This window comes from Zootermopsis nevadensis, unplaced genomic scaffold (genome assembly GCF_977971745.1).
Source record: "Zootermopsis nevadensis isolate Lab colony 2312 unplaced genomic scaffold, Znev_1.0 Znev_ptg000039l, whole genome shotgun sequence".
Taxonomy (NCBI): Eukaryota; Metazoa; Arthropoda; class Insecta; order Blattodea; family Termopsidae; genus Zootermopsis; species Zootermopsis nevadensis.
The window spans coordinates 332,924-357,122 of NW_028259171.1; the positions used below are offsets into that span (position 1 = coordinate 332,924).

General features: G+C 36.7%; 1 long non-coding RNA gene across 1 annotated transcript in view; it reads left to right on the plus strand.

Annotated features, from left to right (window-relative positions):
• Positions 1–24,199, plus strand: part of LOC147871777 (uncharacterized) — a 186,013-nt gene that overhangs the window by 154,408 nt on the left and 7,406 nt on the right. The window contains exon 5 of the long non-coding RNA XR_015538303.1: positions 14,236–14,380. This is a non-coding gene — a long non-coding RNA (uncharacterized LOC147871777). The remainder of the gene's footprint in view (positions 1–14,235; positions 14,381–24,199) is intronic.

The window sequence follows — 24,199 nt, forward strand, 5'->3', positions numbered from 1 at the left end:
TATGTCCTTGGGTATAATGACCCATCCGCGTGTTTCATCTTCCAATCCCGTTGCGTAATTTTGATTAAATTTCATAAAAACCTTTACAAAATCTCTGCCTTGTGATTTTTATTTATGTCCAACTTCAGACATCAATATTTATACAAATTATGAAAGAGAAATGGGGGAAATTGGAGACAATTATGGAAAAGTCGAAGTAAAATAGAAACTACAAGTCGTGTTTTAATCCTTGATTTAACAACAAACAACTAAATATTCATGCTCAGTGTAAGCAGAATCTTTCTGTTGATAAAAGTGACGGATTATTACAGTCAAATAATACGAAGAGGCCACATTGGCCAATATGTACGACATAAAAGATAACGGTTGAATTTTGAACGCTTCTGTCACGTGACCTTGTGAGCCAATCAGCTTAAGTCTCTTGCTGTACGCTCGCTAGGTACTAGTGTTCGTGTTGAATTTAAATATTGAGCTCATTGTGTGAGTATCTTGTTTGTGTGGGACAGTTTGTTGATAATCGGCGTTAGAAAAACACGTAATATAACTTCCAGATTTACACTAGAACATTAAACTCAGTTGTCGGTTGAAGTGCTTAAATATCTGTAAAGAGATATGTTAATACGTAAAATATATTACCACGCTCTTAGTTATGTGACACTGTAATATCAAAAACGAAAATAAATCAATGGTGGTTTAACGATTTCATCAAGTTTAATATCCCCTTTTCATTGCCAAAGTTTTTTTGTACCCAGGAGATACGACAGTAGAACCTTCCAAAATAAATTAAACGCGTCGATGCTTATAATAAAATGGTTGGTTCTGTTTCTGGGTGGTTCCATTTCCCGTTCTCCCATGCGGTCACACGCACCGTTTGTGTGGGTTACATTAAAAAGGCGTGTTTCGTTTTCATTCACACGTGACGTCTATTGTTTAGATAGAGGCCTATAGGCCAGTACATCAGACTTACTCAGCTAGATGGCAGAGTGATATTAAGTTCGAGGTCGCCCTTAGTAGGTAGACCTATTGTTAACTGCAACAGTGATTTTATCAAAATAGAGTTTTATTCAAATAATATATTCGTTGTAAAGGGTACTTTTAAGTAAGTCTAGAAACATGGGAGTTTCCATAAAAGTGCGCCCGTGTTTCAGTTTCAAATACTTATTGTGAAGTTCTATTCTCGAACTTTAATGAAGCCTCCCTTCACACTTGCTGTCATGTTCTGTTCATGTTCGCTGTCTCCATCGTGCTCTGTCGGTAACCATCTACAAGACTGCACGACGCCACAGTGGGCAGACATACGTACATATGAACTTGCACCGCTCTGAAATGCTCAATGTCATATTCGTATCACGTGCATTTATATGGCTTGTAAAGGCGGATGAATCCTGTAAAGTTACTTCATGATCAGAATCTCCGTTGTTGTCAGCATGGTGATGTATTGATGTATTTTCTGGTTCTTGGGCGAATGAATGTGGAGATATTAATCGATGAACTTGTTTTAAGGCTCTGTACTGCATAATAAAACCAGCCAATATATCATCTAAACTGATAGACCGGCTCTATTATCACCTTCACTTACCTTCTCCCTCTATTATCGTCACATCAGATTAGATTTCAGATTCTTACTGTGTAGTGTAGTAGATATTTTCGGACGTTTCAGAGGTGCCTGCTGTATCCAACAGGATGATGAAGATAGTAACTTATTTGAAACGTCGATATCAATTGAACTTTTATAAATATGTTCAATTATGATATTCAAGTAATATTCTTCTGTGAACTAAACAGGATTTTGCGTAGTTTTATATGAAATTTGGTCTTTGATAAGGCGTATAAGGTTGCTTTGTGCAGATTGTTCAAAGGATCTTCGCAATTTCTATCTGTGAAAACATTTATTTCTGAGCGATCACGAAAACAACGCTATTTGCTAAATAAATGTTAATTTGCTTTTATAAATGGACATGTATTTCATCACAACAAATACAATTAGAATGTTTACTTCTAAAATTGATTTTCCGACAGGGAACTATAATGAAATGAAATTGCACTGAACTGAAGCTTTAATTTGAACTACACGGTTCGTTACCACTATGCAGATTATAAAATTATTGGGCACTGAAACGAGGTAGCAGACGAGAATGTAAATGCAATTCCAGTCCAGTTACTTCCTTCCTTTTTTTTTGTGAATATAAATAAAAGATCGGAAAGAATTTTCTAGAATGTGATAATGGGTCAATTTTACACTCCCAGAATGTAAAACAAATATAGAGAGTCAGTAGGAAAGAGTAATTAACTGTGGTTACGCGTATTATAAATCCTTATTATGTAAGAGATGACGGGGATTAATTTCAAACGCAATTTGAATTTATTTTAAAGTGTGATTTCTATTCGCGTCAAATAAAAATGTACAAAGCTTGATTGTCGTGCAGAGAATCCATAACTCGATAGATACTCATCCATCATCTCCAACTGAAACTTGGCAGTTGGTCTCCACAAAAAAAGCCTTTAAGCCGAAATTGAGCTATCCATTTTCAGTCAGTGCTATGAAGCAAATAAGAAAACGGAAGATTGTGACAACTAAAGCGAAACGACTAGAAGAAACACAGTAATAGGCCAACGTTTACAATACTTTGAAGTAACATAGAAATTATTCATAATTTTTAAGCTTTTTCTTTACAATATAATATTTATTATTATATTTTATGATATATTATTTTGTACCTACATTTAAAACACAACTATGAAATCGTTAATGTTTGTTTGCACATTGTGTAGGCATTTACATGACGTGAAAGATTTTACTTATTAGACCGCAAGACAAATGAATCAGTACTAGAATAAAACATTTTCTCGTTACAGCATATTTGAACGGTAAGGGCTGTTGGCTAGCGCGGCTGAGTTAGAAGTTTTGGAAGTTCCTCCCGTCAAATCGGGCCGACCCATAACGCATAAAGTCGCTTCATGTTTGCGATGATTATAACAGTGTTTCTCAACAGGGTGTCCTTAAATTGCGCCTAAGAGGTCCGCGAGCTGAGTAGACACAACTAGATGTAAACATTTCGGAGAAACATGCTGTCTTCAGGGCTAGAGATAAAAACATTGTTTTTTTCGAAACTTCTGTATCTACCTGCATTTACACAAGGCGTTCCTACTCAGAAGACCAAAATATAAACCAATCTCTATTACAACATAATATTTTTGTCTTTTAAGTTAATGTAAAGTTTCTGTGAAATTCTATGTTGAAATGACTGCTTTAGTTTTTGTCTATTTTTTTCTTCTGAGCCGGTGAAAATATTTAAATCATACATTTCTGAGGCACAAACTAATGGATATTTAAAGATGTTCCGTTCTTTTTCGTCCCTTGAGACATACACTGCATCATGTGGTGACGTCACGGTGCTACTGTGGAGAGAAAAGTAATGTAGATGACACATATATATCTCTGAAATATTTTTTATTCCTGTGCTATAAATCATCAGTGAACAGGAACTTTTCTGTAAGGTTGTATTCTTTGCATTCAAAATATTACGAATGCTAGTTGGCTATTCTGACTGCAGACATCAATCTTTACTCGCTATTGAAATAAACCGCTTATATTATTTTAACCCTCCGACTGTTTACAACTATCACTGCCATATTTCAGCAACTGCTAATAATACTTCTACTGAAATCATTATATCCATTGCTGCTACTAACAAATGCTGCTATTTCTACCAGTACTACCACGCCTGGTAATTAACGTTTTCTAGATCAAACGGAGTGCTGTCCTACTCCTCGTAAAATTGACGTCCGGACTTCTCGCGATGTAGACACTGGGGTGACTTGCCAATGTGTACAGAGAGGTCTACCGATGCTGTATAGAACCCCTTTAGACCATGGCTTCAGTTGATCGCTTCCTGGACACTCCGAATCTCCTGTTCAGTGGGTACCGGGTACCGGGTACCGGGTCTATCTTCTACGGCCATCTAGTGCCTAGACCAGGAATGTATAAGAGTTATATCTGCTCCTCCCTACGAGCGCCTTCAAGGTGTGTGACGGGACATCTTTACTTTATGTTTACCATATATCTTGTGTTCTTGTTCGTCTAACGTAAGATCTACAGTACAAATAGTTTTTTAATGAAAGGAACCTAGTTTAGTTTCGTACTTAGAACACATTTTACCTAGGTTGTTACCGCTCTAATATTACTCTGTTTATTTATTTATTTATTTAGGATTCTTTCCCAAGAAGTCTAACAAGTGTGATGGAACTATGTAAATACAGATGCTTTTTTCCCCGATAGTTTAATATAGATTCGTCCTTCTCGCCGTGATATAACTTCTTAACCAAGAAACAATTATTTGTGTCATGTGATATTGAAGCAATTAAGATACAAACGAAAGAGAATATTACATATTCCTTTATAAACTAAATTCTGTACTAGATGTTTGATGGCATATAACTTCCTATAAAGCCGTGAATACGAGTACAGTATCAATGTCATATTCCTTTATCGCCTGAATTGGTTTCTAAAATAAAATTTCGTTAATTCGTAATTTACTATGGCTTTGTATGACACCGTTTCTGCAACTAATCGTATGTAGTAATTACCGGGGGTTAATTACATTTCTGAACTAATTTGTGGCTAGGTTGGATTCATGTCCAGGTAGGTGTGGTAAGGAGTAACTTAAGTAAAATGTGAGAAATTTGTAGCGCGGTTTGACATTGTGTTTAAAAATAACGCTTTTAAATCCGGATGTATTACATGAGTATATTTATGAGTGTCATATATGAATCTCAGAAGACAGAACAGCAGTAATCAATTGAGTTTTGTAATAAAGACGTGTTTTCTTTGCGTTTGGAAATTAATCTTTAAATATTATTTAGATGAACTTCGAATTTAAACGGATAAGTCGAAATATTTACTAGCAGAAATTTATTTCTAGGCTGTTTTCTTTGTGATCAAAAATACTTAATTCATGTCTTGATCTAATGTGGTTTGCATTCTGATTTATAATAATTAAACGCCAGTTTTACACATGTACAATGTTGGGAAGGTCTGAACCTTGGAAAAATGAAGGGGCGACTGGAGAAAGTTGCGTAATGAGAAGCATATTAATTTGTATTCCTCAACAAATAATATTAGGGTGTTCAAAACAGTACAGTAATCAATTATTCTGACATATTCTTCGTGATTTTCGTCAGTTTTTTGAAAGGATCGTTTCTTGAAATATGGCACTGCTACCATCTTATAAATGTTTGCCTGATTTTGCTTCATTAACTTCGTCTCATTTTCCAGGACACTGAATTAACTCTGAAGTTGATACAGTATCGTTATATACCTGCCTTAACAATTTTATTCCATGTTCAAAATCAAATCTATATTACAGTGACGTATAACTTTGAATGAAGTCAATTAATAATGTTCTATTGTTTGTCACGCCCGCGAGGCATGTGAAGTTATTGACTAAATTCGTTTGTTAATGACATTTTGTTTAGCATTGCGAATCGAGTACCAGATGTTTCGTAAGGTTCTCATGAATACTGACTGCATAATAAATCTGAGCATGGAAGTTAAACGTCTGAAGAAGAACACTGTTAGTCACTGGTTATTCGATAAGGAACTTTGTTTTCCAAAATACGAATTTTTTCCCATCAACCCTAGGCCTGCTTCGTACTTATTAAAACGGCTACTCCACAGTGTAAATGTCTTACGCTGAAACTGGTATTGATTTGGTTGATATTATAAGCCATTAGTTACAGTGAGATAAGAAGGCACTATGTGAATTGTTTTCTGTTAATTTGAAACTGGTTAAGAATTTTGAATTCTTAAGCATTCTATAAAATGTTTATTTCTTATATGTGAACTAACGAGACAAAGAGTTTCGTAAGTTATCAGTTTCTTTATATTTTTATATCTAGAAAAAAACAACGTTTCGAGAACAATCCTCGTACTCGTTCTCCATTAAACCACCTTACACGGCTGGTACCCCCGAGATTTCCTTAGACAAACAACGATCTCTTCATTTGATCTTAATTTTACCCAACAGACAACACGAAACACATTAACAATGATTTTCGTAAGTAACGAGCGATATTTCTTTTGTTACACTACGTAAAATTAGAGGTTTTCTTACTGTTCATTTATTTGAATGCTGTGCTGATTATACTGCAGTGGACACCTCTTCTCCACTTCGCGTGTATTTCATTGTAATTGTAAAGCCGACAAGATTTGTAAGCTTTTCCTCCAGATGAAGTGTGTTTTTCTGACAATGGAACAGTCTAGAGCTCCCAGTATAATTAAGTGACATGTTGGACATTGTGGGTTTAAGTTGGCTTAAAAGGTAACCTCTTTTGTTGGCAACCAAACACTGACGTCAGTTCTGAAGTGCTTACTCTCTCGTGAGAGTCCATGAATACAACGAAGTGTGAAAATGTCTGTTGCTGCCTTGTTTCTTCGTTCACGCATGCCTCGACGCGTTACAACAGCAATGGGCTTTGTTCAAAGGTGAACATCTCTTTTGCAATCATTTGTTCTGAAATCGGTACATTTTATTCTTTAGCCACTCCACTGTAATGTGAATGGGTGGGTTTGAACCTCGTTTCCTTTGGGGCTAATGGTGATGGGTTTAGATTAGAATTGTGAATCAGTGGAAATGGGAACAAATACTCTGGTTCCTGCTCTGTGTTTAACTGCGCTCTATTGGCTCGAGAAGGCAATGCTGGCGTAGTGTAAACTTCTAACAGAACTGGAAGTTGTTATATTCGCATGTTTGTGTACTCGGCTTCGACAAAGGAGTTACTGAACGTAAAAGACCGCTTGATATATATTTGACTCTTTACAGCCCACCGGTAACTTCATCTGCCACCTGCTTTAATAATTAGGGACGAAATTGTGTTTCGTATTCTTATGATTCTCAGAATGAACAGCGATTATCCCCTTAAACATTATTGAGATCTTTATCTTTTGCAATGGTAAAAGGTTATGTTTTCTATGCGGTACGGACTGAATTCTTAAATATTATTTTGACGAGCTTCGAGTTGGTACCCAATTTCCACGTTGCTCTGCATGCCTCCCATGCAGCCCTCTCAGAGTAATATCAAAATTCCGCTCTATAGAAGCCCCCCCAAAATTAACGTAAATTATTCCTAACGCCACCCCCAAGGCCAATATCAAAATTCAAAATTAACGCAAAGACCCGAATCAACTCCCCCCCTACCCTATTTCTTACCCCATCCTGTCTCCTAAATCCCATGTCCTCACTAAACTTATTCATACCAGAAGGACGAGCGGGCACTGCCTGGGAACCTTCGTAGCCCACAACCAACTTTATACCCCTCCCCCATTTATAACAGTAGTGCCTATCGCTACTCCCCCCCCCCACTTTCTCTCTTCTCTCTCTCTCTTCGACGTAAAAGGATTAAATATTTGTGCATGTGTCAGGGTATTGTTGACAAAATACAGAACAATAATACGATATAAGAGCAGCTAATAAATAATTTAGGCAGTAATGAATATATACTATTAAAATGGATCTAAAAGTAATTGACGGTCAGGATTTGCATTTGAATCTTTTGGCTTATAATATGCCATAATAGTAGGCTTCTATGAACTCGAGATGAACCTTCAGGTTCCATAACAGTGAATATTTACTCTCCTGTATACGGTGCCGGATATATGAGGGATGCTTTAATCAGCAACAGTTTTAAAGAGCCATATGCTACTTTAGCATGCACTACGTGAGAATATAAACTCATAAATAATACCATTTTCTGCATCTCGTAGTCTTTAGTTGCTTGTCATTAAATAGTTGACTGCGCACAATGGCTCCCGTTCCACATTCGTGTTCCAGTAGTTTAATAAGCTGTCACTAGGTGCGTTGTAATCCACACTGCCAATTAAACAAACGACTGTATACAGATCCATTTTTTTCCGACTGTCGTACAAAACTGTCAGTATGTAGCTGGGGTTCGTATTGATATTGTTGAAGGAAATTTTATTCTTTAAATTGAATCTCAGTAGCCTGTTCGGAATGAAAAGCCACAGAGGATTGTGAAATTAAGTTACATTTTTCATGATTTTTATCGTCACACATGTTAGGTCAGAATATGTACATATATTTCATTACGCATTTTGTGAGTTTCCTTTCTTTAATATTTGGTCACTAATTTTGCATTACATAATTTTAAGTCACTCGAGATCAGTTAAGAAGTGAAAACGGACATTAGCTAACTATACTCAGACTTCATTTATCTTATATTTAGATGTCAGTTTTGACTAAATATTTTTAAACTGAAAGTTCAATATTTTCGATATAGGTTTAAAAATTCGTTTCATGTGTAAATATATTTAACTTTCTTTTCTTCTTTCGTAGTCGATAGTCTTCTACCTTCAGGTATCGAGGTTATTTAGACATTTGGTAGGACTCCTTGGGTGAGTGATCAGCCCGTCGAAAGGCCAAGATTATTTAACGCTAATAATAATTCAGTGAGGCAAAAATATCCACTTTGATAACACTGTGAATTGACATAATTGGTCTATAGGCGAAAGTATTGCGTTATTTAATTATGAAATGAATGCAGAAAATGCAATTCAATTATTTCCTTCGCCTCATATTCTAACGGTTAATTAAGTTATAACACAATTTTAAATATTACCTTTGTTAATTATTAATTTGTGTCATTTGATAACCTGTTGAATATAATTTCAAAATATGGTTATAAGGTCCATAACTTAATGTAGTAACACATTGATTTGAATTAAAATTTGTCAGTTTTGCGGCAAAGGCGTGTAAGTCCAAAATTACAACCAAATTATAATTCTTACATTGGAGCCTATATATTTCATACTGTTTAATCTAGCAAAAATATCACCGCTGCATTAAGATCATGTGTAATCTGTATAATCATAGTATTATAAATTTCATGAAAAAATTCAGTATGCATAATTTGCTATAACGTCGCAAAAAATTATTTTCCGTTTCCTGAACTGTCAGGACTTGAACCTTTTACTCTGGAACCGTCGAATTAATGACTCAATATTGCATTCTTGTAATTGACATTGATAAGACAGTTATTACTGGCTTATTAGTGATTTTCTGTTAAATTTCCAACATTGAATCTCCGTGAAATTTTGTCATAAATTTAATATTTGTTCCGAACAGCGTTTGAACGTTTAATAAATCTCTCTGTGGGTTTACATGTCGGTTCTGCTCGAATAGTTTGGGTGATAATTACACGAATTTAATATCTATCTGGGTGACGATGTGCATGTGGACATCTTGCGGACATCAAGAATGGTTCGAGGCCCGTAAGACACAGATGGGAATCCAACGTAATTACGTAAACAATTACAGAGATATTTGCATTTTAATTAGTACATGCAAAGTTGCTTTGGGTATAAGTTCTTGATAATTGTAAACATTGACCTAAATTACAACAGTATAGAAAGCTATGTGTTTTTCTTAACCGTAGGTGTTCGCACCTGAAATTCAATGTCTAGCTTTAGCTTTTGAGTGAGTGTCGCCCCACCAATCAGCATCAACGAATTCATTTCACCACTCACTGCCTGCCCTATAAAAGGCCTTCAGAACTGGCCCCACCTCATAACCATCCTGCAAATGGCAACTGAGGCGTTTGCCGAAACGTTGGTTAACGCCAGTCTTTAGACGCGGCTCTCACCCGAAAGTTGAAGTTGAACATTTCAGTGGTCTTTGTACACTTTAATGACTGAAAACTTGTTCGATTTAAAATTATCTGTGTCGCTACTTGAATTTTGAACGTTTTATCGCAGAAAAATAACATCTCAGGGATATGAAAGTAATTTTTTTTCTGGTTAATTTACAAAAAACTGCGTAATTTTCTTAGTAAGTGATATATTCTGGATCCTAAAATCGATCACATCAACGAGATCGAAACATCAGAATGTTTTATGTATGTCTTATTTTTCGAAATTGGTGCTCGCCTAATTTGAGAATGAATTAAGATGAATTCAAAGATCATTTTTTATTTTAAAATTGTTCGAAACTAATAATTATTCTCTCACTTTCTCCTAAATATTACCTGTTTTTTTTAATTTATGGAACCCAAAACGTCATCATCGTATCAAAATTTCCGCAACTGTCTAAAGTCATGCCAGTCCACTTTATCCGTTGCAACCATTTTCCCACTCTCCATTTTACTATCAAAATATGCGCTTTGCCTATATCTCCCAAGAGATATATTTATCTCAGGATTTGCGACGGAAAATGCTGTACGAATTTCTGATTTCTTGTAGTCGTGCTACGTGTTCTTCTTACTTAATAACATGTGAAGATCAACAATCATGTACAGTTCCTTGCTACTTCACTTTTATTTCAATGCATCTATGAGTGCACTCTGGGAAAAAATTGAAGAGAATTAAAATTTTATTTGTCTCTAAAATGATGTATCTTTTTTCCTATCGTAGTAAGCCCCTTGCCTAATTATATTAGTCCGAAGTACCAAAGGTTTTCGCTGTTTCCTTCATGCGTGTTGTTTTGTGCCATTTACAAAAAGTTGCTTTGTTATCGACAGAAGCCCTGACCACGTGACTAATGACGTGTTCACGGTAACGGAATTCATTAAGAGCAAAAGGAAAGCCACCCCTCGACGTAATTAATAGCTCGCACCCTACTTAGCTTCAGCTATCCCTAAGTGTGGCATCGCCCCTTCTTACTTCTCGCTACCCTATTCCAGTTCTTAAATGTTTTACGTCAAGCTCTGTGTAGCATTTCTGTACATTTTTTTTACAGTGTCTTCTTCTTTGTTTCCATTTCAAGACTTTTTTGATATTTTATCCTTGTATTTCGTTTATCTCTGTCACAAACTATTTAGAAACTGAAGAAATACGTCTTATTGGTATCGTTGTGTAGTCTGATAGAAGTTTACCAACGTTTCAGATGTACTTTCTGCCTCCATCATCATGGCGATAACTGAGACTGTTTGAGAACACGGTGATTAGGACCAAAGATGGATTAAAGTGGCGGGTGACTGGAGGAAGTTATGAGGAGATCCATAATTTCAACTCGTATTCATATATAATTATCAAATCAAGGAGGATGAGATGGGCAGGGCATGTAGCACACTTGGGGAGATGAGATTTTCATGGTGGAATTGGTAGTGGAGAATGGGTTTGATCCATTGGCGGGCTGTTTTGAAAGCGGTGATGAACTTTCGACTTCCGTAAATTACCGGGACTTTCTTGACTATCTGAACGTACTATCAGCTTCTTAAGAAGGAGAGAGAGAGAGCGAGCGAGCGTGTGTGTTAGTTAGTTAGTTAGTTAGTTAGTTAGTTAGTTAGTTAGTTAGTTAGTTAGTTAGTTAGTTGGTTGGTTGGTTGGTTGGTTGGTTAGTTAGTTCACTTTAATTAAACCAAAGAATATACGAAAAATTTTGTTGAGACTTCATGTTGATGAAGAGAAATGAAGAAGGAAATCTGAAGCCAACGTAATAGGCTATCAATATCAGAAGACAGAAAACATGAGGATAGAGGTTAACAGAAGGTGCCCGGCCGTTTTCCATCGTACTAGACACCAAACGAGTTTAAAACAAACCCAGTGCACAGAATTGAATAGTTCGTATATCCCGGATTCTAATTACTGGCTCTCAGAATTCAATCCTGAAATTGTGCTACAATTTTTATTAGTGGCTTTCAGCATCTCCGCCTTCGTTGTAGGCATAACAGCATTACATTGAAATTGATAGGTTTGTAACGATCTCGTCTCGTCTCTTCCCTCTTCTGTCAATTTGCAATTCATCAGCATCTCTATCGCCTGTTGTCCTTTATGCACGATTTATAAGCACTGAACAGCGTTTCTTATGTAGCGAATATACAGAGTGTCCCAAAAAATATGTTTACACTTACATACTTTGCTCGCCGCTTCAGAGTCAGTTGTGAAGATATTTTGGCCAAGATAATTTCTTTATACCTGTTTGCTTTCCAATTACGAAAATGTTACTCGAATATTTATTAGCAGTAGAGTTTACTTGATGAACGCGAGTAGTATTCTGTATAGGGAAAAATTTTCGAGCAAAACTGTACTACTTTAGCAGATATGAAAAGTGTAATTTGCATTATAACTGAGACAGATCGATAAGATTGGGAGCTGCGTGCCGACTGAATATAGCGCAATGTGTCCAACATGCGAGTGAATTAATTACTAAATGAATAGGTTAATTATCCAGAATGATGAGGAATAAGCTAAATGTACAGTCGAGTATATACACACCGAAATGGTATTTGTACCACAGAAATTCTCTTTCTCAGTTGCAACTTCCACGTCATCAAACCGTGTTTACGTGAATGTCATATAATTTGTTCTTGCCAGCTGCACGTTACGAAATGCGGCTGAAAATTCAGATTGTAGCTATGAAATTTTGAAGGCATTCACAACAGGTGTTCAGAAATTGAACCTGATTTCAAGATACGGGAAATCTCCTTTATGTCTGTAATAGGCGTTTGAGTTGTTTTCTTTTTCCATTTTGATGTCGTTCATTCAGTTTGCCTTTGCATCGTTCACAAATTATCTGGAAGGCAGAAACAATGTTCAGTACTGCAAATATTACAGGCCGCCATTAGACGAGTATTTAACCAGTTCTGTCCACCTAACAATTTTGCCCTCCTGTCTAAATGTACATTTTCCAAAACATGTCTCGACTAAAATTTTGTTTGCATTTTTAGTCTTCCACAACATGAACAGTTCACTGTAGCCTCACCTTGTCATTTGTCCAATATTTAAAGTTACTGAAATCTTTTATGTCTAAACTTGTGTTACGTGTTGGATGACATGTTTGAGACTACATTAAATTTTTTTAATAACTGGACAGATTTCGTAGTTTGTCTGTTGTTAATAATTAGTAAGGAGGAAGCATTTTAAAATTATTTATATGTATTGTGTTGAGGGTTTGTATTTTTTTTACGTTCGTGCAAAATTCGTGTTTTGTAAGCGTTCTATAATTTGATAGATTCTCTCTGTTATTGGTATATATATATAAACAAAAAACAATGTAGTCTTCAAATATTATGACTAGTTCTTTATAAATAATATATTTTTATTCCTCTGTCACTACTCCTCATTATCTAATCAATCAACATACGTAAGTAAGGAAGCCAGATATTTCCACTATACTTTGCATATGTATCGAACAATACCTTTGCGAAGGACATCTGATAACTTCTTTACATTAATACAGTCCTTGCATGTGCGAGAAATATGAGTGCATACCCTGCGTCACGTATTCTCAAAAAGAATGACTGAATATGTTGCAGTTATTAAGTTCTTGTGAGGTTCTGAGGAAGGTTAAAACGGTCAAAAAAAAAACTACAAAGTCCGGCGAGAGTCTGCGTGATGAATACCAGAAACACGTTAATTCAATAACGTAGAAAAGCTTTCCCTCTACACGCCTTTTAGGCGCTTGGGGGGAGAGCTAGATAGTTACTTCTCATTCTTAACCTCGGCACTAGATAGGGGTGAGTGGTTAGAATTACGCCCCAGCCGTGTTTTACCCCCGGGAAAGGATCCCGGTACCCACTGGATAGGAGGTTGGGTGGGCCCCAGAGCCGGGTCTGTATGCAGAGGCTAGAGGAAAAAATCCTCTGCCCCCGTCGGGGATCGAACCCAGATCGTCGAGACCCTAGTCAGCCTGACTGAGCTAATCCGGTAGTAGTAATAAAAATAATGGTAATTGTGATGGTGATGGATTCTGGTGTAGGTAGCGGTATATACGGTAAATATTAAGTATATTCGCCATCGTCGTAGAACATGTTAGCGTTCCAAAGGCTTTGATTATTTGTTTCAGAGTATTCTAATAACTAGAAAGCTTGACACTGCTATTTCAGCTGCACAAGTTTTATGACAGGACATATTCTATGTGAAGAAACTATGTCATTTCTATTCTTGTAAGTCACTTTTTACTCTCAGTTTACTGTCAACACAACACACTTGATTCAATTGTACAGACATACAAATAATTCTACATCGATTGGGTAAAGTTATTCTTGACAGACGACTTTAATTTGGTAATGTTTTTAAATCATCCAAAGTAAATTAGGCTGTTAGAATATTAAGAATGATTTATATATATATATCTCAAATTTAGGGTCTTAAAATCCAATAAATGTTATTACATATCTGTGGTACAATAATCCTTTGTGTCCAGCCATGTTACAAGGTATTCTGTTGCACCGTTTGAAACACTGTATATGTAGGTTTGAGTTGGATTCTCTGTGGTGTTTCAGACAAGCCCGGACGGAAATGTTAGTACCAGCACACTGAGTTTCTCCCCTCAAGTGAAAGATTCTGGGAAGACCCTGACGTGCCGTGCTGAGAACAGACACATCAGTGGCAGCGCCCAGTAAGACACGTGGACTTTGAATGTTCACTGTAAGTACAGGAAACTCAACACTGAATTCAACGTTTTTGTCATACATTTAGCTTGACTTGCGTCTCTTCTACTTTAAGAATTTTCACGTGTAAATTACTGTCTGACATTGGGGAGATGAAAAACGCGTATAAATTCCCCCGTGTTTTCTGAGCGATGTACCATTAGAGGCCTTGATATGTAGTGCTCGAAGTCAAAATGGTTGGACAAGTCACTGAAACTGCGCGCGCACCTCAGTGGGCCTACGCGGCAGTTTCTATGCTGGCCGCGGATAGGATATTGGTGCTCATGCTACTGCTACTTGATACCAAAAACGCGTATAACGAGACACCAAAAAAGAAAATACACTTTCGTAAATAGAGCTGAATATTCCACCTGTATAGGATATTAAGATTTTGTACCTTTGCTTTGCATATGTATTTGCATAAACACGTGTGTTAAGTGTTATTGTCAGAAAATTACTTTTCGTTCAGTTAATATTGCCAGCAGATGTTGATGAACGTGTGCTAATACAGTACATATAAATAAAGTAAAAATGCTCATTTTTTATTAACTGATAAGAATAGACGAACTACGAAAGTTGGTCAGTTTTAAAAGGAAATAAATGTTGTCTTAAACATAACCAACACGTAACACAAGTTTTGGACACAAGAACAGATTTCAGTAAATTTAAATATTGAACAAATTAAAGGCTGAAATCAGCATTTGGATGTTTCACTGCAACAGTGTTGCATGCATTACGCATTCCGCGCTATAGCGATTTCTAGAATATTAATGTTTTGTGATATGTTAAAAGAAGGAATTTACCAGAAGTTTACCAGACTGCGCTAGTCGGAGCCACCACCATCTAACTTCACCGCCATCCTGTGTGTATGATTCCTGACTGGCAAGGTCTGAGACTTCAGAATTAAATCAATAAACTTGCAGTTTATCACCATGTTTGTCGCTCATTTAAAGTACCACTTGAGCGTAATTATCTAACCGTGATTCGCCCTGCAGATAGAACGTCCTCTACCGCAGACGAAAGTCGGAAACGAAACTTCCACCAGTTTCCGTTAATTCGGTTGGCGCCCAACTTAAGAAAACCTATAACACCTGTCTGCAAGAAACTACAAGATAATCAACACGTGGAGCAGTTAGACGCTGCGCTATAAACTTCTTTCAGATTTGTCGCCTTAAACGAGCAGAATTTGTTTTCTATGATTCTCAGCTTAAGCAGGGATTAATTACTTACTCAAACATAGTTAACAAATTGATCTTTAAGATAGTTAAATGTAGTGTTTTTCTTTGCGGAACGGACTATATTAAAACATTACAGCGTAACAGTGTACAGAAACTCGGGGTCATAAATCACAAGGAATTTCTGTGCGCTACTGACTACAATTCAAAGCGAAATGTGCGCAATTGTTATCTGAGAACTGAGCTCACAATTTATGACGCTGTGAATTATTATTCAAACTCAGTCGTGAGTCTGCTTTTCCTATCAACTAAAGTCCACGTCATACAAAATTAATACTTAATATTGCGGCCGAATTAAGGGGAAAATTCTCTTGACGCGGGCTTAGTTTAATTATTCAAGCCACTCTTCAAGTTCCTTTATCGTGACCGGACGACTAGTTCTTGGCAGTAATCATACACAAAACAAAAGTACATCGGCTCATCTCTGACCATTGACAAGGAAATCGAAGTTCAGGGCAAATAGAATCACAACAGGGAATAATAAACCACGTAACTATTACGATAGGTGAGAAATTGTGGGCTGTTGTGTTGCGAAGGATCTACCCCGCGATAGACAGATACTATCACAGTAATTTTTTGGCGAATAAGAAAACACGCGAACGAGAAGGGTCTATTGTAATACTGGTGATAAAGATTCGAAACTTAGGTGTCTAATCCAGCAACGAACAGGACACATTTCTTTGGCCTACGAAAGGTTAATTTCAAAGAAAATTTGAAGGTGAGTTAATAGGCGCGCGAGGTCAGGCACAGAATAGAAATGCTGTGCTATGAATATACGGATAACTGCTGATAACGGCAAACGTAGAATGTGCTAATAATTTGACTAGAAGTTACAACACTTCAAAGCGCGTTGTCAAGATATAGACGGAATATTATGTAAAATATCGTGATAGGCCGGAGTGTGTACACAAATTTAAATTTCTCTTCTGGACGTCCATCATGTTAATTAAACAATTACATTGTTCTGAAAACTAGATTCTACTTTTTGTCAGCAGGTAAAAAAAATTTGCAAGAAAGACAGAAAACCTGTATTTTGGACCCCTGGTTGAGTTAACCTCAGGCCAATTTAGTTTCTGTTAGGTTAGTTTAGTTTAGTCCAGTCCAATTTAGTTTCTGTTAGGTTAGTTTAGTTTAGTCCAGTCCAATTTAGTTTCCTTTAGGTTAGTTTAGTTTAGTCCAGTCCAATTTAGTTTCTTTTAGGTTAGTTTAGTTTAGTCCAGTCCAATTTAGTTTCCTTTAGGTTAGTTTAGTTTAGTCCAGTCCAATTTAGTTTCCTTTAGGTTAGTTTAGTTTAGTCCAGTCCAATTTAGTTTCTTTTAGGTTAGTTTAGTTTAGTCCAGTCCAATTTAGTTTCCTTTAGGTTAGTTTAGTTTAGTCCAGTCCAATTTAGTTTCCTTTAGGTTAGTTTAGTTTAGTCCAGTCCAATTTAGTTTCTTTTAGGTTAGTTTAGTTTAGTCCAGTCCAATTTAGTTTCCTTTAGGTTAGTTTAGTTTAGTCCAGTCCAATTTAGTTTCCTTTAGGTTAGTTTAGTTTAGTCCAGTCCAATTTAGTTTCTGTTAGGTTAGTTTAGTTTAGTCCAGTCCAATTTAGTTTCCTTTAGGTTAGTTTAGTTTAGTCCAGTCCAATTTAGTTTCTTTTAGGTTAGTTTAGTTTAGTCCAGTCCAATTTAGTTTCCTTTAGGTTAGTTTAGTTTAGTCCAGTCCAATTTAGTTTCTGTTAGGTTAGTTTAGTTTAGTCCAGTCCAATTTAGTTTCCTTTAGGTTAGTTTAGTTTAGTCCAGTCCAATTTAGTTTCTGTTAGGTTAGTTTAGTTTAGTCCAGTCCAATTTAGTTTCTTTTAGGTTAGTTTAGTTTAGTCCAGTCCAATTTAGTTTCCTTTAGGTTAGTTTAGTTTAGTCCAGTCCAATTTAGTTTCTTTTAGGTTAGTTTAGTTTAGTCCAGTCCAATTTAGTTTCCTTTAGGTTAGTTTAGTTTATTCCAGTCCAATTTAGTTTCCTTTAGGTTAGTTTAGTTTAGTCCAGTCCAATTTAGTTTCCTTTAGGTTAGTTTAGTTTAGTCCAGTCCAATTTAGTTTCCTTTAGGTTAGTTTAGTTTAGTCCAGTCCAATTTAGTTTCCTTTAGGTTAGTTTAGTTTAGTCCAGTCCAATTTAGTTTCGTTTAGGTTAGTTTAGTTTAGTCCAGTCCAATTTAGTTTCTTTTAGGTTAGTTTAGTTTAGTCCAGTCCAATTTAGTTTCCTTTAGGTTAGTTTAGTTTAGTCCAGTCCAATTTAGTTTCCTTTAGGTTAGTTTAGTTTAGTCCAGTCCAATTTAGTTTCTTTTAGGTTAGTTTAGTTTAGTCCAGTCCAATTTAGTTTCCTTTAGGTTAGTTTAGTTTAGTCCAGTCCAATTTAGTTTCTTTTAGGTTAGTTTAGTTTAGTCCAGTCCAATTTAGTTTCTTTTAGGTTAGTTTAGTTTAGTCCAGTCCAATTTAGTTTCTTTTAGGTTAGTTTAGTTTAGTCCAGTCCAATTTAGTTTCTTTTAGGTTAGTTTAGTTTAGTCCAGTCCAATTTAGTTTCCTTTAGGTTAGTTTAGTTTAGTCCAGTCCAATTTAGTTTCTTTTAGGTTAGTTTAGTTTAGTCCAGTCCAATTTAGTTTCTTTTAGGTTAGTTTAGTTTAGTCCAGTCCAATTTAGTTTCTTTTAGGTTAGTTTAGTTTAGTCCAGTCCAATTTAGTTTCTTTTAGGTTAGTTTAGTTTAGTCCAGTCCAATTTAGTTTCCTTTAGGTTAGTTTAGTTTAGTCCAGTCCAATTTAGTTTCCTTTAGGTTAGTTTAGTTTAGTCCAGTCCAATTTAGTTTCTGTTAGGTTAGTTTAGTTTAGTCCAGTCCAATTTAGTTTCTGTTAGGTTAGTTTAGTTTAGTCCAGTCCAATTTAGTTTCTTTTAGGTTAGTTTAGTTTAGTCCAGTCCAATTTAGTTTCCTTTAGGTTAGTTTAGTTTAGTCCAGTCCAATTTAGTTTCCTTTAGGTTAGTTTAGTTTAGTCCAGTCCAATTTAGTTTCTTTTAGGTTAGTTTAGTTTAGTCCAGTCCAATTTAGTTTCCTTTAGGTTAGTTTAGTTTAGTCCAGTCCAATTTAGTTTCCTTTAGGTTAGTTTAGTTTAGTCCAGTCCAATTTAGTTTCCTTTAGGTTAGTTTAGTTTAGTCCAGTCCAATTTAGTTTCTGTTAGGTTAGTTTAGTTTAGTCCAGTCCAATTTAGTTTCCTTTAGGTTAGTTTAGTTTAGTCCAGTCCAATTTAGTTTCCTTTAGGTTAGTTTAGTTTAGTCCAGTCCAATTTAGTTTCTGTTAGGTTAGTTTAGTTTAGTCCAGTCCAATTTAGTTTCTTTTAGGTTAGTTTAGTTTAGTCCAGTCCAATTTAGTTTCTTTTAGGTTAGTTTAGTTTAGTCCAGTCCAATTTAGTTTCCTTTAGGTTAGTTTAGTTTAGTCCAGTCCAATTTAGTTTCCTTTAGGTTAGTTTAGTTTAGTCCAGTCCAATTTAGTTTCCTTTAGGTTAGTTTAGTTTAGTCCAGTCCAATTTAGTTTCCTTTAGGTTAGTTTAGTTTAGTCCAGTCCAATTTAGTTTCTGTTAGGTTAGTTTAGTTTAGTCCAGTCCAATTTAGTTTCTTTTAGGTTAGTTTAGTTTAGTCCAGTCCAATTTAGTTTCCTTTAGGTTAGTTTAGTTTAGTCCAGTCCAATTTAGTTTCCTTTAGGTTAGTTTAGTTTAGTCCAGTCCAATTTAGTTTCTTTTAGGTTAGTTTAGTTTAGTCCAGTCCAATTTAGTTTCCTTTAGGTTAGTTTAGTTTAGTCCAGTCCAATTTAGTTTCCTTTAGGTTAGTTTAGTTTAGTCCAGTCCAATTTAGTTTCTGTTAGGTTAGTTTAGTTTAGTCCAGTCCAATTTAGTTTCCTTTAGGTTAGTTTAGTTTAGTCCAGTCCAATTTAGTTTCTTTTAGGTTAGTTTAGTTTAGTCCAGTCCAATTTAGTTTCCTTTAGGTTAGTTTAGTTTAGTCCAGTCCAATTTAGTTTCCTTTAGGTTAGTTTAGTTTGGTCCAGCCCAATTTAGTTTATTTTAGGTTAGTCCAATCCAATTTAGTGTCTGTTAGATTAGGTTATGTTAGGCGGAATACAGCAGAGGAGTTACGCTTATAAAGTATAACATTTTGTACACTTTATGCTGATTTCGCCTATGTCATTACCCCTCTTCCAATAATTTCCTCTCGGGGCTAAGTGGGGCTGGCCCAAGTAAAACTTTGAGAACGAAGAGCTTATCCCTGCATTCTGACAGAGGCCCAGTCTGCACATGTCAACGGGTATTATGCTATAACCCCTTCATTATCCCCACCCCATTTAAAAGTACAGGGTTATTGATGCTTGCATTGCGTGTCATTTATCTTCCTTTTGGCCCCACCCTACCATTCTCCCCGATTAGAATTTTTGAATCTCTCTCACTCTATCATCTAGATCTTGACCACACTGCAACACAATACCTCCTCATATGAAATTCAGTAGTTTTTGTACTGTCTCAAAATTTAACCGATGCATTGTTCATTTTCGAAGACGTTAGCCTGTAAATCTATAGCTAAGAGATATGAAGTGAAAAATACGAGCAGCTTTCTCCTTTTGTAAAGGTATAGCAGCTTTTAGAAAATATAAGGTCGTCTAAATAATTTAACAGGACTCTGAATTTCTTTCGTGCAATCCCTGTCAAGCAATACAAAAAAGATATCCTGTTAATAACCTCTAAAGAAGTAACATCGTTTAAAAAGTAAAACATTGCTAACTAATCAAATGTCTATACTTATATTTGTATTGTAGACTCATTTACGCAAGCGATATAAATAAAGTCACCCATTTTCTTGTACCAAACAATTCGTCTCTATAAATTATATACTACAACGTTTTGTCATATTTCTCTACTACTCGCTTATAAATGAAACAAGCAAGCTCAAAACACTTCAGTTTTTGAATAATACAAAAATGCTTTAATTTATTTATTTAGTTCGTTTGCAATTCTGTTTGTCATTCTACGGTTATTATTTTTATTATTATTACGTATTTATTGGTCGCTTATTTTAACGACGCTACCAGTATCTCACACAACAAATTAATTTAAATACCGGTTCAAAGATACGAAAGTCCTTATATTTAGTATACTTCAATTATGGTACAGTTCGGCTTATCGTTGTCTCAAACTAAGTGAGCTGCCTCCAATTTCTACATATCAGTCAGTTCTGATAAAGTTTACTCCATACTTTAGTCAACAAAACCTTCTACCAATAGACCTGGAATCGGGAAGCAAGTTATTTGACAAATACAATCTTTATTTTTCATTCGTATTTAAGGACAAATCGCTGAAACAAGTAGGTCCCATGTTCACGTGGAATTTTACTCAATTTAATTTACCGAATACACCCTTAGATGCTTTATAGTTTTACCACTGTTCTCCACCTCTGGTATTTAAAGGGCTGTGTTACCCTTTGTGTTTATATAACCGTTTCTCCTTGGTTTAGAATGTAGGCCACAGAAATCACGATTTGATTTTTTGTATTGTACCAAAACATCCTGTATAGTGGGATACTGACAAATACAGGTCACAGTTGAGATCGTATATCAAAGCGAACGGATAAAAAAACACCACTGGAGAGCAAAGTCTGGAGAAGACGACGGTAAGGCCAATTTTCAATCACGGCAAGCGCTACGGTTGGCAAATCCTTATTCCTTAAGAAGAATAAAGAAACTCGACCACTTTGAGAATGGCTGAAAAATATGAAAAACTGCACAGTGATGTTGACGCGAGTTTTTTTCTGTCAGGAAAACACATTTGTTTGTATTGCAAATATAATGCAATGGACGTGTTCTATTTGTCTGAACCAAAGTTTAGAGTCAACAGAAAAGTGTAAACATCACTTCATTGTGTGCTGCATATTCGCCTGTTTGTGTTTGTGGCGAGGGTCTTCATTGTCATTGCATATCAAAGTAATATAAGTTAAACGAGAATGATAATAAAGTATAATAATAATAATAATAATAGTCCGTGCCGTAACAGCCCTCTGAGAGCCAAAGCCGACTAGTAATAAAGTATAAACCAAAGAATAAATCATAAACTTTGAACTGCAGCCTTTAAAATTAATACGGATCGTAATTTTTTTCGAGGTTGGTTGTCGTATATCGGAAAATAAACATGATAGAAGAATGCCACTAAGAACAAACTTATTGGCTTCTTGCTGTTGGCAAACACGTAAATAAATTAATTGAATTGAATTAATTGAATTGATAATATTTCATAAAAACTGTCATAACCCCCCAAAATTGTCCTGAGTTCGAATTTTGTTGAGGCTGGTTTATGTAGCTTGGAAAATGTTCTTTATTTCGAAGAGGATATTACAGAAACGGAGGCCGCAATACTGAAACACTATCCTGGGTTTCAATCTCGTTGAAGATGTTTGGTTTCCGGATAATTCAATTACTAATTGTAGTGTTCTGCATCAACATCCAGAAGGCTAGTTAATAATAATAATAATAATAATTCGGATGTGGGCCCTAGAGGCGCTGGGAGTAGCACAAACCGTGGGGCCGTTCGCATGGTGTGGACGGACGATCTACGGCGTGGCCTTCTTGCGTGTCACGCCACCAGTGATCCTTCGCGGAGAGGATACATGGCACGGATGCATTCCCTTTGGTGCGAGATGCATCCTGAGCACTCCAGTCTCTCGGAACAAAACCTGCGAGACTATGTGTACCATCTGCGAAGGAAAGGCTTTGACTTCAAGCCGCAAGATCCAGTTGCAGCTACGCCGCATAAAGCGGAAGAAATTAAAAATATCGCACCATGTCCCCCAGCTGCGACTGTTGATATCGACATTAAAACGCGGTTCTACCAATTGTTGAACTCCTGTGAATATCTGAAGGACAGGCAGCGAACAGTTCACCACAAGATATCGCTGCGGGCCAAACATCTGGCCGAAATGAACGAAATCTTAGATGAATTCCTAAAAGATGATTCTGATCTTCTTACTATCAATCGCGCCGTTTACGCTGCAGCCAGGTTATTAGTAACCCCAGCCCCGTTTAGGGTGGCAGAAAAAGCTGAGCAGCAAACAAAACGTCTGGACGCGAAGTTAAAGTTGGAAAGGCAACTGGTATCCAGAATTCACTGCGTGATTGAGTATGTAAACTCTGGTCGGAGATTTACCACCAAGCTGAGGCTTATCGCCCGCTCTCTCAAGGCCAAGTATCACACACTGAACAAGAATACGCTGCTGACCATCAAGCAGCACTCTCTGGACAAAATACGGGCACTAACCGCGGACAGGAAGAAGTTAGTGAAACGTTATAGGGCCGTAAAGGAGAACACCATCTTTCGTGTATGCCCTTCCCGTCTCTTCAGCAAGAACACTCCAGTTGTTCATACCCCACCAACAGCAACGCAGGTCGAGTCATTCTGGAAGAGACTCTATGAAACTAGATTTCCGTTGAACATAGATTCTCCGGCCATTGGTCTCTTTAGGCAGTTCTGCGATCGCCATTTAGAGGATGATGATGTGCCCCTAGTGATCACCGAACAAGATGTGAAACGTGCCTTTACTGGCAAAAAGAATTTTTCTGCTCCTGGAATAGATGCCATAAATAATTTTTGGTGGAAAACTTTCACGAGCACACACAAACATCTATCTCGTATCTTTACATCTTTTTTGTGTGGTACAGAGCCCATTCCACCTTGGTTAACAGAAGGGCGCACCGTTCTTATTCCGAAGAAAGGAGATTTGTCTAATCCGGAAAACTACCGACCTATTACCTGTCTTAATACTGTATACAAGGCGTTCACCTCCATCTTGAACGAACGCATACTGCACCATATTGACCCTATCTGGAAAGAAGTATATGAGCAGCGGGGTTCGAAACGTGGCATTGCAGGTTGCAAGGACAATCTGTAGATTGACAGATGCATCTGTCAAGATGCGGTCCATTATAAGCGCAACCTGTCAATGGCCTGGGTGGACTACAAAAAAGCTTTTGACACAACTTCTCATGAGCTGATTGTCATCTTGCTCAAAGTGCTGAAAGTCCAACCTGACATAGTGAAATGCATTGAAAATCTACTACCGCTCTGGAAAACGCTCTTCACTCTAACATCTGGGAAGCGTGTAGTGTCAACCGAGTTGGTATGCTACCACCGCGGAGTGTTTCAAGGTGACAGCTTGAGCCCTCTTCCTTTCTGCATCTCGCTACTTCCTCTTTCCGTTGTGCTAAGACGTGAGCGTGGTTACATGTGCGGTGCACCGTCCATCCGTAAGCACAAAGTCACACACCTTTTCTATATGGATGACTTAAAACTTTATGCTGCCAGCGACAGTGGCATTCAAAGTGCACTGAACACCGTGCAAGTATACACTCAGGATATCGGCATGGAATTTGGATTGGACAAGTGTGCAGTTCTGCATTTGAAAAGGGGAAGAAATAGGGATTTCGGCGAAGACGTGCAACTCGTGGACGGAAGCATCATACACCATCTTGATGCCGAAGAGTCCTATACATATCTTGGTGTGAGTGAGAGTCACGTCCAAGATGTCTCCAA